An 11,947-nucleotide genomic window follows, 5' to 3' on the forward strand; every position below is an offset into this window, starting at 1 on the left:
TCTCCCCAGACCCTACTTATAGCTTTGCTATTGATGTGACTTCACTGGGTATGATTGATTGATAGTGTTCTAAGAATAAGAATATATATAACCCATACATGAAAAACAAATAACCTACACACTTGTAGGATATGTATATCTTTGTGTAGTTTATATAATTGTGATGTCCGAATTAAATATAGAAGTTGTATGTTTTTTGTATTTGCTCAAAACAAGTGTAGGTTATATGATTTTGTGTATGTTGTGTATTTATTGTTTATATTTAATGGACACATTTGTATGACATTTTTTTATTATTTATGACAAGTTTTTCTAGATATATCAATTGAAAAAAAAATTATGTTAATAATATTTATTGTTAAAAATTACGCATTGATAAATGCTAATAAATTGAGTGGAAAGATTTTTTTTAATATAAAGAACTAGTATTATATGAATAAATTGTATTTTTGTTAGATAAAACGAAGAGAATATAAATAAATTATAAAACTAAATTAGTGTTTTTTATCTTTTTAGTTATTATAGTTAAATTAGGTATATATATTAATTAGAGGGTGATTTATTATGGTTATATTAGTTGTATTAATTGAAGAGAGAGAAAGTGTATTTATTGTTGCATTTACATATTTTTTATTTATCTTTAAACTTTTAAAACCTAAATAAAACTAGTAGCTCATATTCATTTCTCGCGATAATATCATTTCTCTCCTGAACTTAAGCATATATATATATATATAGGGGCGGGTTCAAGAAGGAACTCAAAAAAAGTAGTGAACTGGTAAACTCATAAAGCTCGATTTCACGTGTAAAAAATTAGTTTTAGCTTAAGACTTTTTGCTTATAAATACATGTAAAAAACATTCCAATAAAAAAACGAATTTTGTAAAAAAAATTGCGTTTTTAGACTGAAAATTTTTTAAAAAAAGTTTTTTTTTATTTTTGAAAAACACTTCTACATGTGTTTATATGCAAAAGAAACTCTTAAAAGATTATATAAAAATGTGTTTCTTACATGAAAAATGAATTTTTTAGTACTTTTTTACATGTAAAATGAAAAGTTTCTTAGTTCTCTATTTTCTTAGTTCTCTCTTTAACCTGCCTATATATATAATTTTTTTTTAAAAAATAGAATACAATTCTTTAAATTATATCGTTGATTTTAAACCAACTACCCTCATGGTTTTTAAACTTAATAAAATTTCATACGTTAATATTTTAAAAAAGTAAAATTACATTATAAAAATGGACATTTTATTGTCATAAATTTAAGTTTGGTACACTACAAAAAAAAATGTCATATAGTGACATACAAAAAGTGCTACTAAAAAACAAAAAAGTGTCATTAAAGACTTCAGTAAGATTTTGCAGCACACAAAAGAAGTGTCACTAGAAGCGGTGACGCTAATGCCTTTTAGTGTCACTTTTTCGATGTGTCGCACAAAGTTTTGAAGCTTTTAGATGCACTTTTCTTTTTGCCACAATATAGAAAAAGACTTTAGTGGCTTAATTTTTGTGCCTTTAAAAAGTAGTCCTAGTTATATATCCATACTAGTTTTTGTGACACATTTCTTTTACCACAATCTAAAAACATCTTTTGTGACACAAATTTTGTGTCATTAAAAAGGGTTTCTATTTAAATATATACACTATTTTTAGTGGTACATAATTTCACATAAATCACAAGATTTTAAATATAAAATATACTATAAAAGTTCGATCAAATTGTAAATGACGAAATCATAATATTATAACTTAATAATATATTCAACCCGAAACATACTACAAATGTTAAAAAAAACTATGTAATAATTTACATATTCTAAATGTTTACACGATGAGTCTAAGCGTTCTTTTGGGTGAGAATTTCACTTTCATAAAACTTAGCTCCAAAGCTTTTCATGATATCTAACCTACCATCATCAACCGAATAACAAGCATTAGTATTGATTCAAAAAAACCTAAAGTTTCTAATTTTTCATTTTTTTATGAAAGTCATTTCTCTTTTATTGAAAAGAAAAACATGTATAAAAAATGGCACGAACGCCTAATAATTAGACAAATAAATAAATAAATAAATAAATAAAAACCCAACATATTACCTTAACTGCAATGTGAACAAAAATTTAAAGATCAATTGTTCAAATGTCTTTTTACCCTGTAAAATGAAAAGTTTTAGCTGACTAATTTCATATGAAGATTACAACAACATAAGCACAACCATTTAATATAGCAAAATAAAGAAAAAGTAACAAGTTAAAAGTTATTACCAATATCATCATGAATTCTTGAGTATGATATTTCGTTAACTGATAAAGAGTTGTTATGGAGCAACGAACCAATACCAAGGACCTAAAAGATATAAATGAAACAAATGTTAGTACATAAAAACGTAATCATATATAAAAAAAACAAATAATGGTTCATGTGTGCAATTACATGTATGTTCATATTGCTCGAGAACCGAAGACAAATTTGCATTGAGAATATGCCATAACAACTTTTTGATAAATATTGATTTAACAATGTTTTTATCATTCATTTGCTATCACATACGTACTGAGTGAGCATAAAGAAATCCGAGGTTCATTAGCTCAAACATGATTTGTGGTCCATAACCTGAATCTACAAATTTTGGGTTCTTAAAGTAACAGCTTAAAGTCTCTGTTTTTATTTTTTGAATGGCATTCTTTAGCACAGCAGGTGTGTAAGCCTCTAATTGATACTCCATTAGTCTAAAAACAACAATTTACCTTATATATAAATAACAATGATCGACATCCAACTAATTTTCCTTGAGTAGGGGTGTAAATGAGCCAAGTTGGATGGTGAGTTACTCGAGATCGGCTTCTTATAAGAAGCTTGTTTAATAAACAAGCTAAGCCTTGCTATTATTATTATATAATTTTTATTTAATGTATAATGTATTATATATACACACAGTAACATTTATTACATAAAAATTTTATAATCATAATATTATTAAAATTAATTGAGATGTGTATAAATTAATTAATAAATAATAAACAAGCTATTAATCTCAAGGTTGATAAAACGTCTCACTAGCCGAGGAATATTAGAAAAAGAGCTCCAAATGAGTTGAGCTCGAGCTCGTTTACAGCCCGATCTCAAGTGTAATTATTCATGCATAAAACAAAGAAATCGTGTGTATCAATGCCAATTTCAATAATAGTTTGTATTATAAATATTGGAAAAACAGACTGCAAAAAGATTATTATCAGATTCTGTTGGAAAATTTTGGCCAGCTCGTCTAATTATATATATATATTTAGAGCAATAGTCAAAGTGTATTTTTTACCTAGTAGAATGATGGAGAATGGCAGACTACCATCCATGCAGGTAAGAAATGCTAAGCAGCCCACTTCATATTTCAAAACTAGAATACATATAACTGGACCTGAAAACAGTTCAAATGTCAGTGTTATGAAACCAGTTGATAAATCCCCTCAACATTTAATATCAGCCTACAACAAAACTGAATAATTACTAATCATTCTTGATATCAGAGTTGGTTACTAACGCTTGATGTCAAGGTTTGATCCTAAAAGTAAAAACATAAGCGAGTTAAATAGGCGAAAAATGATTTATTTATTTAAAGAAATGGAAGAAACATACATAGTTAACACCAATTATGTCATCTCCTCTTGCTTAGATGAAGATCTTATCAACAATTCACTAACTCCTCGTCTGCTTTTCCTTATGAACATCTGAAGAAATGGTGAGTAATTCTAGATAAAGTACAGAAAAATAAACGATGTCAAAAGTTTCAAAAGAGGGAAATACATCAAAGTGATAATTTAAATAGAAAACAAAAAAGAATAGTGGGGAAAATGCTTCGTAATTATTGTTCTTTGCTGTTTTATTGAATTAAATATTTGGTTTATTAAAATAACTAGTTTTTAATATACTCTTAAACCATACGTGGTCAAAACTTCTCGCCCTTAGAATTTTGCGCCATGTGGATCATGGCATCCGCATCATCAACTGAGAGTTTTGCAAAAAGTGGCATAGTGAGTACAACGCCATAACTCTTCTACAATAATTACATTGGGTTATATTGGTAGGTAGGTAGAAGAGAGAGAAATTAATGTTTTTTTATTAAAAATTTGGTTGTGTTGGTTTGTGACCAGGAATGGTCTAAAGGTGTATTTCCTTCAATTAAAAGGTTCTGAGTTATGATTTCACTTGAGGCAAGAAGAAAAATTAGCTCTTAAATAAAAAGATTGTATTATACCAATGGAGTCATGGTCCATTAACAAAGACAAGACATTTAAACATCTGGTTTTGAGAGTGGAAGTTCTTGAATTCAACTCCTACAGACGGATAAGGATTAAAGAAAATTTTTGTTAAAAAAAAAAAAGACTACATTAGATCTTTTAATGCAATAGTTATTGTGAACAAAACTGCCTTAGGCCTAAGGGTATACCTTAACGCCTATAGTGTTAAAGCTAACTTGACAAATGTTAATAAGTGGTACACCACTCCATGGGTTATGGGGCGTTAAAAGCAAGATGAATTAAAATGTTGAAATGCTTTAAAATCATTCATACACACAATAATTTAAGAATTAATTATACATAATTCGTTATGTCAGTTCAACTTGTGAGCCGGATCAAGCTCGATATGTTAAGCTCGAGCTTGAGTGTTTTCCATTAATGAGTGTTAACAAAAACTCAAGCTCGGATTCGAACTCGTTTAAGCTTGGCTTAAGTAAAGTTTTTCACGAGTGAAATTTGAGTAGTTTATGAACATTTCAACTTGTTTACATCCATAGATATATATAACCTAGTGACCTACTTATTAGTTGACATAAAATACTATAAATAATACTCATATTGGGTATATAAAAAAACAAAACTAAATCAGTTTTCAAATCTAAATAAGTAATTTTCTTGCATTTACATAATTCTAAAAAAAATTAATATATATCTCTACACAGTATTATATATTCCTCTACTTATCTTTCACCTGCGGTCTAATAGTAGAAGGTTTGTGATCATATAACGGTTGTCAAGTGGCAGCCGGTGATATGGATTCCCATGGGAATGATCAAGTCAAATTCCGAGGCCAGCATGAGCCCGGTTAAGACAACATAGTCTGGGCATAGTGGGGCATTGGGGCTCTTCAAATTTTAAAAGTGTGGTAGCCTAAATTAGGGATGAGAATTTTGTCCCAAATACCTGTACTCGTACATGTATCCGTACCGATTTAGCTTATTCGGTAGATGTATTGGTACTCATTTTTGTTGAATTATGGTACGGGTACAATCGTGTACATGTATGGATACATTTGGTATTTTGTACTTGTTTAGAGTATATAAAGGTTTAATTGGGATTCTTCATATTTAATATATAAAATAAACTCTTCAAGCTATTATTGAACAAGTACCAAACGTTTTTTCAAAATTAAATAATATAACATCCAAGACTGGAACCGATAAACAAATCACTTAAAGTCGGCGGCTGAATTAAGGTTCTTCAGTACAATCTTATCAATAAATTGACGGCCAATATGGTACATGTACTAATTTGGTACCCCTCACGTACCTGTGAAAGTATCGATACCCGGACTAATTCATGTTGTTTTTTACTCGTACCGGTACCGGTTTCAAGATCTTCGAAGATTTGGAAGTAAAAAAGGAAAGTGGTACAAAAACGGGTATTGTATCGAAATACCCGTACCTGTACCATACCGAAAAATTTGATACGAGTATTGGTACGCGTTTTTATTGATTTTTAGTATATGTATTATCAGGTATGAGTACGAATACATGTAATGTCTCACGCTCATCCCTAACCTAAATAAAAGAAAGTCGTTGTTTAAAAAATAAATAAATAAAAATATATATATATATATATATATATATATATATATATATATATATTCTTCCACTTTGATAGTTAATTAATTGATATTTGCCCTCCCTCCCAGGTAAACTGTTTTCCCGCCAAGTCCATAAATCCATTTCACTTACTTAAAATAAATTGTTGATCTATCTTAAACCAAATACAACATAAAAATCCTATCATGTTTCTTTATACTCTCCAATAGTCCAATTTGGGAAATTGACCCCCTTCGTACTCTAATTTGAGAAATTATACCCTAATACGCGATTACGCATTTAATTACAAGGTCGTGCGATATGATTACGCATTTAGTTATTTACATCGGGAAATCAATCAATGAAACCCTATGATTTTACATTTAGCGATTTAATGTGTGTGTTGTTTGTTCTGATTTATATGATTTGCTTTTGCTTCTTGTTTGAGACTTGACTTCAAGCTTGTTTTCCTGCACTCTGATTCTTGATTGCTTTATGTTAACTTTTTAGTTTGCTTTACATTATTTGTCGTGATATTGCGTTAATAATTTAATTTGTTAACTGACTTGACTTTTCGAGTGTTAATTCTTATGCGTTGTTAATTATTATTTTTTACTCTAAAACATTTGCCAGCAAACACACATCATGATACGAGTCTTTGACGTGGGCATATTTTTGATAATTAATTTGCACGTTTATAATCGTACTTGCAAAAACAGCTACAAAGATCGAGTGCACCGAGGTGAAAGATTTCATGGAAAAGAAATAAATTAATCCCAAGGGCCCTGATTTTCTATATCACTGTGGTAGGTCAGATTTCATACTGTTATGTTTCTACATTGCTAATTGTGTTTCATACGGGAGGTACTAATTCAAGCAATCACACTATTTGTATATGATCTTTTTGTGCTTATGTTTATTGTTTTTGAGTTTAAGTGAAACTAATTGTGCTTTTGGTTTGATTTTGCCCGTGTGTGTTTGCTGTATGGAAAAGGAGGTCTCAAATAAGGCTAATTAGAGGTGGGCAAATAAACCGGTTAACCGAACCGACCTGAAAATCGAACCGAAACCGAACAAGTTTGAAACCGATTATGTAGAAACCGATTGAAACCGTAGGTTTGGAGCCGGTTTGTAATTTTCTCTACCAAAACCGGGTCCAAACCTTAAATTCGCCCTTAAAATTACTAAAAGCCAAATTCAATTTTTTTGTTTTAGGTAATTTAAGGTATTAGAACCTTAAAATTACTCAAACAATCCATTATCTGAAAGGTATTAGGTCACATGATTATTAATTTTATAATTATATGGCTTACTTATTCGCCCTTACTTTTATTAACACATTCTTATTGTTATTCTGCTGTATGCAGGATTCGTTGGCTCATTTTATTGCAGATGAACATGCAGAAAGTGTATACAAAAGAATTGCACCCTGCATATGCCCCTTTAACTGTTGATGGGGTAGATGTGTGTTTTTAGTTTTCTACGTCGGCTCCATTTTTGAAACTATGTTCATGTTAGAAAACTTTGCGTTTGTATTTTCTTGATGCTGATTTATTTTGGTTGCAGTATTTATTAAATTTCATGTAAATTACCTAAAACAAAAAAATTGAATCCTTAAATTCTGTCAGAATATTATTGGACGCAAACGTATTATGAAAACTAAAAGCCAAATCGTCAGTTTTAGTTTTGCTTATTTCAGTTCAGTTTTTTTGTTTACGAGTTAGTTTTGCTGGTTTCGTTGATGATGAAAACAACACTTTGGATAAATGAAATGACACAAAGTTTCAAAGGTTGAAAAGTTAACTCAAATGATTTTAGCTCAAAAAAGTTGTTTTGGCTGGTGTGGCCATGCTAATGATTTGTGGGATCATAGATGAGAGTGACAATGAATAAGAGGGCTAAAAACAAAGAAAAAATTAAGTTGGAAGTAGAATCGAAAAAAGATACATGAATTCTTTAAAGACTTTGACGAGTTGAACTATGTGCATTTACCCATATTTCTTTTTCATTATAGTTATATTTTCTCTTTTTTTTTTTCGAATGTTATATGCAACCAACTAGATATTATTGATGAAAAAGCTATAGAGGATGAAAAAAAAAAGGAGCAAACATCTTCTGTGCTAAATACCATTAAAAATGTTTGTCAACCAAATATGGCATACGCAAAATGATACTATAAACTTAAATGTATGTGACATAAATGTTAAATGCCTTTATAAATATTGTCAAGAAAATATGGCATACACAAAGTGCCATTAAAAACATAAACTTCAGTGATACAAATACCAAATGCCACTACAAGTGTGTGCTAAGCAATTATGGCATACGCAAAGTGTCATTAAAACCTAAATTTTAGTGGCACTAATAACAAATGCTACTAAAAGAGTATGCCAAACAAATGTGGCATACGCAAAGTGCTACTAAATCCTAAAATAGTGGCACAAAGCCTAAATGCAATAAAAAGTGTGTGCCACTATATGACATTTTTTTTGTAATGGTATTACTATATTTGTTTTATTTTAAACTTTTTTAGCATGCTATATGTTATTGGTGTGTTTCCCGTCATATTACGGGGGACCCCTATGGTTTATATATGTACGTTTACATGCGTCTCTCTCTCTCTCTCTATATATATATATATATTCTCAAGTGAGAACTAAAAAAATGAGAAATTTTTTATTTTACATGTAAAAAAAATACTAAAAAATACTAGAAAAATTCATTTTTCATGTAAAAACACATTTTTATATAATCTTTTTAGAGCTTTTACATACAAACATATGTAGAGGCCGTTTTAAAAAAAAAATCTTTTCAGTTAAAAAAGGTAAAAAAATTATTTTTACAAAATTAATTTTTTTATTGAAATATCTTCTACATGCATTTATAAGCAAAAAATCCAAAAAAGTTTATGCTTACACAATTTTTTTTATATGTGAAATCAAGCTTTATATTACCTTTTTTTACATATAAAATGTAGAGTTATCTAATTTCCTACCTTTTTAGAGTTCTCTTTGAATATGACCTATATATATTTATATATTGGTCGTTGGAAAAAATATATATTTATATATTGTTTTGAACGTTACGCGACTCACATACCAAGTCTCCAAACATAAAAACAAAGAGCGAGCTGCATTTTGGGTTGACCTTTTGAGTTATTGGCACAAACTTTCGTGGGAAATTACGAAGCATATTTGACATTATTCTTTGTACTACACTAGATCATGTCATTAATGTATCCGAAAACAAACAAGTTAAGACAAGCACAAGCTATCTAATAATCCCTTTAACATATGACACATTCTAGTTCGTATTTCAAGTTATATTAATTCATCAAACATAAAAAATAACAAAGTAAAAAGGACGCGTTTTACGTACTTACTTTTGATTGTTTTTGTTATTAATTGATATTAGTATTTTGTAATGTTTGAATAAGAGAAAAAAAAAGGAAAGATCAACCTCTCATGTTTTCGATTTGAAGAGAATTGGAGAGAAGAAGATAGTTAAAATGTTTAAATAAATAAGCTTGGAGCTTAATATAGGTTTTTTTTCTATAGCAAGTAAATTTCAAAAATGAAATGATAATTACATGTGCAGAAAAAATATTGTTGGCAATTCCGTCAGTAATTCATCGACGGATTGATGAAGGATACCGTAAATATCCGTCAGTAATCTACGGCGATCTAAGGATCGTTGGTGATCCGTCAGTGATTGAGGGCGGGGCTAATTATTGTCTCCTGTCAGACTTTTTCAGGTTTGATTCCTGACAATTATTTGTCCACTACTATTTACCGATGGCTAATCTACTGGAAACCTTACGCTTTCCAACACCTATGCATCGGTTATTTTTTTCATAAATGAGTGAATTTGGGCTTAGTGATTGTAAACTTTTAAACATACTGATTGTACAAAATTATGCAATTATAAAATTTTGTAAAAAGGATGAAACTTTGGTTTAATAATGTAACCGGTTATCAGAAGTTAATTTGTAGATTGATTTATTTGTCTCACACACGTTGTGATATCTCATATTAAGTGCTTTTTCTTAGCCAGTTTAAAAAGGTAATAAATTCTCATTCGCAATTAGCCATGCGGTTACTATGGTATCTTAAAATGTCTTAAGGAAAGTACAACTTTTCAACTTAACGCGCATGCAGATTCGGATCAGGCAAGGGTTTAGAGTCTAAAAAATCTATAAATAGTTTTTTTTTTTTCATAGTTTTAGGTAAGTCTTTAGTATCATGGAAAAGCAAGAAATAGGGGCCGAATTATGGGGCCTCTGAAGAAACCGAGTACTGAGCTATGTATAATGTGAGCTGCAACGTTTGAAGTAATGTGGCTAATAAATTTGTTGAGAGATTTTGATGTGTCTTTTTAGATACCAGTAGAGTTGGTATGTGATAATAGTGTGGTGTCTGTAGATGCAAATCATGTGCTTCATGATCGGTCAAAACACTTTATGAGATTTTCTTGTTTTCTCTTCAAGAGAAGATAGTAGATGGAGTAATTGAGATTTTGGCCACAAAATTTGAAAACCAATTAGCCAATGTCTTAACCAAAGAATTATAAGTAGTAAGTCAACATGAAACTATTACTAACTTGTAGCATATGTATGATATGCTTGCCTTATCGAATCGAGGGGTGTTGAAATACGATTTTTTATTTATCAATTCTGTAATAAAAAATTTATAATAACAACTTGTGTTTTTTTTTTTTTTTGAGTGTTTAATAAATGTGTATGTGTTTGTTTGGCGTGGACATATGGGTTTGATTTTATGGCCTGGAGTTCGTAGCTAGGCTGGTTGGAGTGTTGGACTAACATGTTGTTATGGGCTTTGCTGCGTATGTTGAAGGTCTAACTTGCTTTCTAGCCTGCATCTTATTTCTTGACCCGTTTACTCTCTGAAATACTCTCAGGTCGATCATTATTCACTCTGTCTCTTGTTTTGCATTCTTTGAAGATGTTCTTTGAAAGCTTTGGCGTTAGCAAATGCGCTCTAGGATTTCATCGCATTGATTGTTCTAACATGTTTTATTTGAGAGATTGATAATGTATTCTTTAAGGTCATGTTTATGATCTAATTCTTGTAAAATGTTTTGTTAATTAATCTCGTGGTTTTGTTTGTAACGTTAATTCTTGGTTATACATCTTTGGTTTGGGTTTAATAAGAATTTAAATTATTATTAATTTTTATGAAACTTACACTTGGTGAACTAAGGTGTTTTGCTAACTTCCTCATGTATGACCAATTTTAACTATATCTTCTCTGGTAAAAAAAAATTTCTTAATTTATTTTGTTTCAAACACTTATTAAGATTATAGGCTTGACACCATGTGTTGAAGTCAGGTGGGGGCCACTCCTTGCCACCTCGCCTTCTTTCTTCTTTTCGACGTCTCACTATTTCATCAATTTTTATCGTGCGCAAAACATTAAATGTATCCTTTAGGCGCTATGCAGTAACACGGGCTCAAATTATGGGCGGGGCCAGCTACAAATCAAAGCAATCAAATTAACTCGTTCATATTTTTATATACAAAAAAATTGTAATACTTTCTCCGTTCCATTAAAAGTGTCTATATTTTCTTTTATTTGTTTCATTACAAATGTCAACTTTCAAATTTATTAGCCAATTTTCAAGTTTACCTTAAACACACACAACTAACATTAATAAACAATATTGATTGACCCAATTTTCAATGGCATTATTGTCATTTGGTAAGCAAAAAAATAATCATTTAATCTACCTTAAACTTTATGTTTTTCAAACCATGACACTTTCAATGGGACCAAGGAAGTAATTGTTTATTAGTTAAACCATTACGAGTTTACGAGTAAAAGTTAAAAGTTAATGAATTCCCCCCCCCCCCCCCCGGGTGATAGAGACGTACGTGCCAAATTTTTTTGTGTTACTTAAAGCCCCTCAGTAACACTCCATCTAAAGATGTCGTATTAAATATTTCCAGGCGTCAATGCAAACTAGCAAATATAGACAACATTGATCATTAATTTTTTGTTTCAAACACATCAAGGTTCCCATCATAACATATACTAAAACGGAGTTAATAATGTATTTGGTCTTTTACTCTTGGAACCTTGCTTGATGATG

This window comes from Bidens hawaiensis, unplaced genomic scaffold (assembly GCF_021521415.1).
Source record: "Bidens hawaiensis isolate Kalapana, Puna unplaced genomic scaffold, B.hawaiensis_p1.1 tig00021988_1, whole genome shotgun sequence".
Taxonomy (NCBI): Eukaryota; Viridiplantae; Streptophyta; class Magnoliopsida; order Asterales; family Asteraceae; genus Bidens; species Bidens hawaiensis.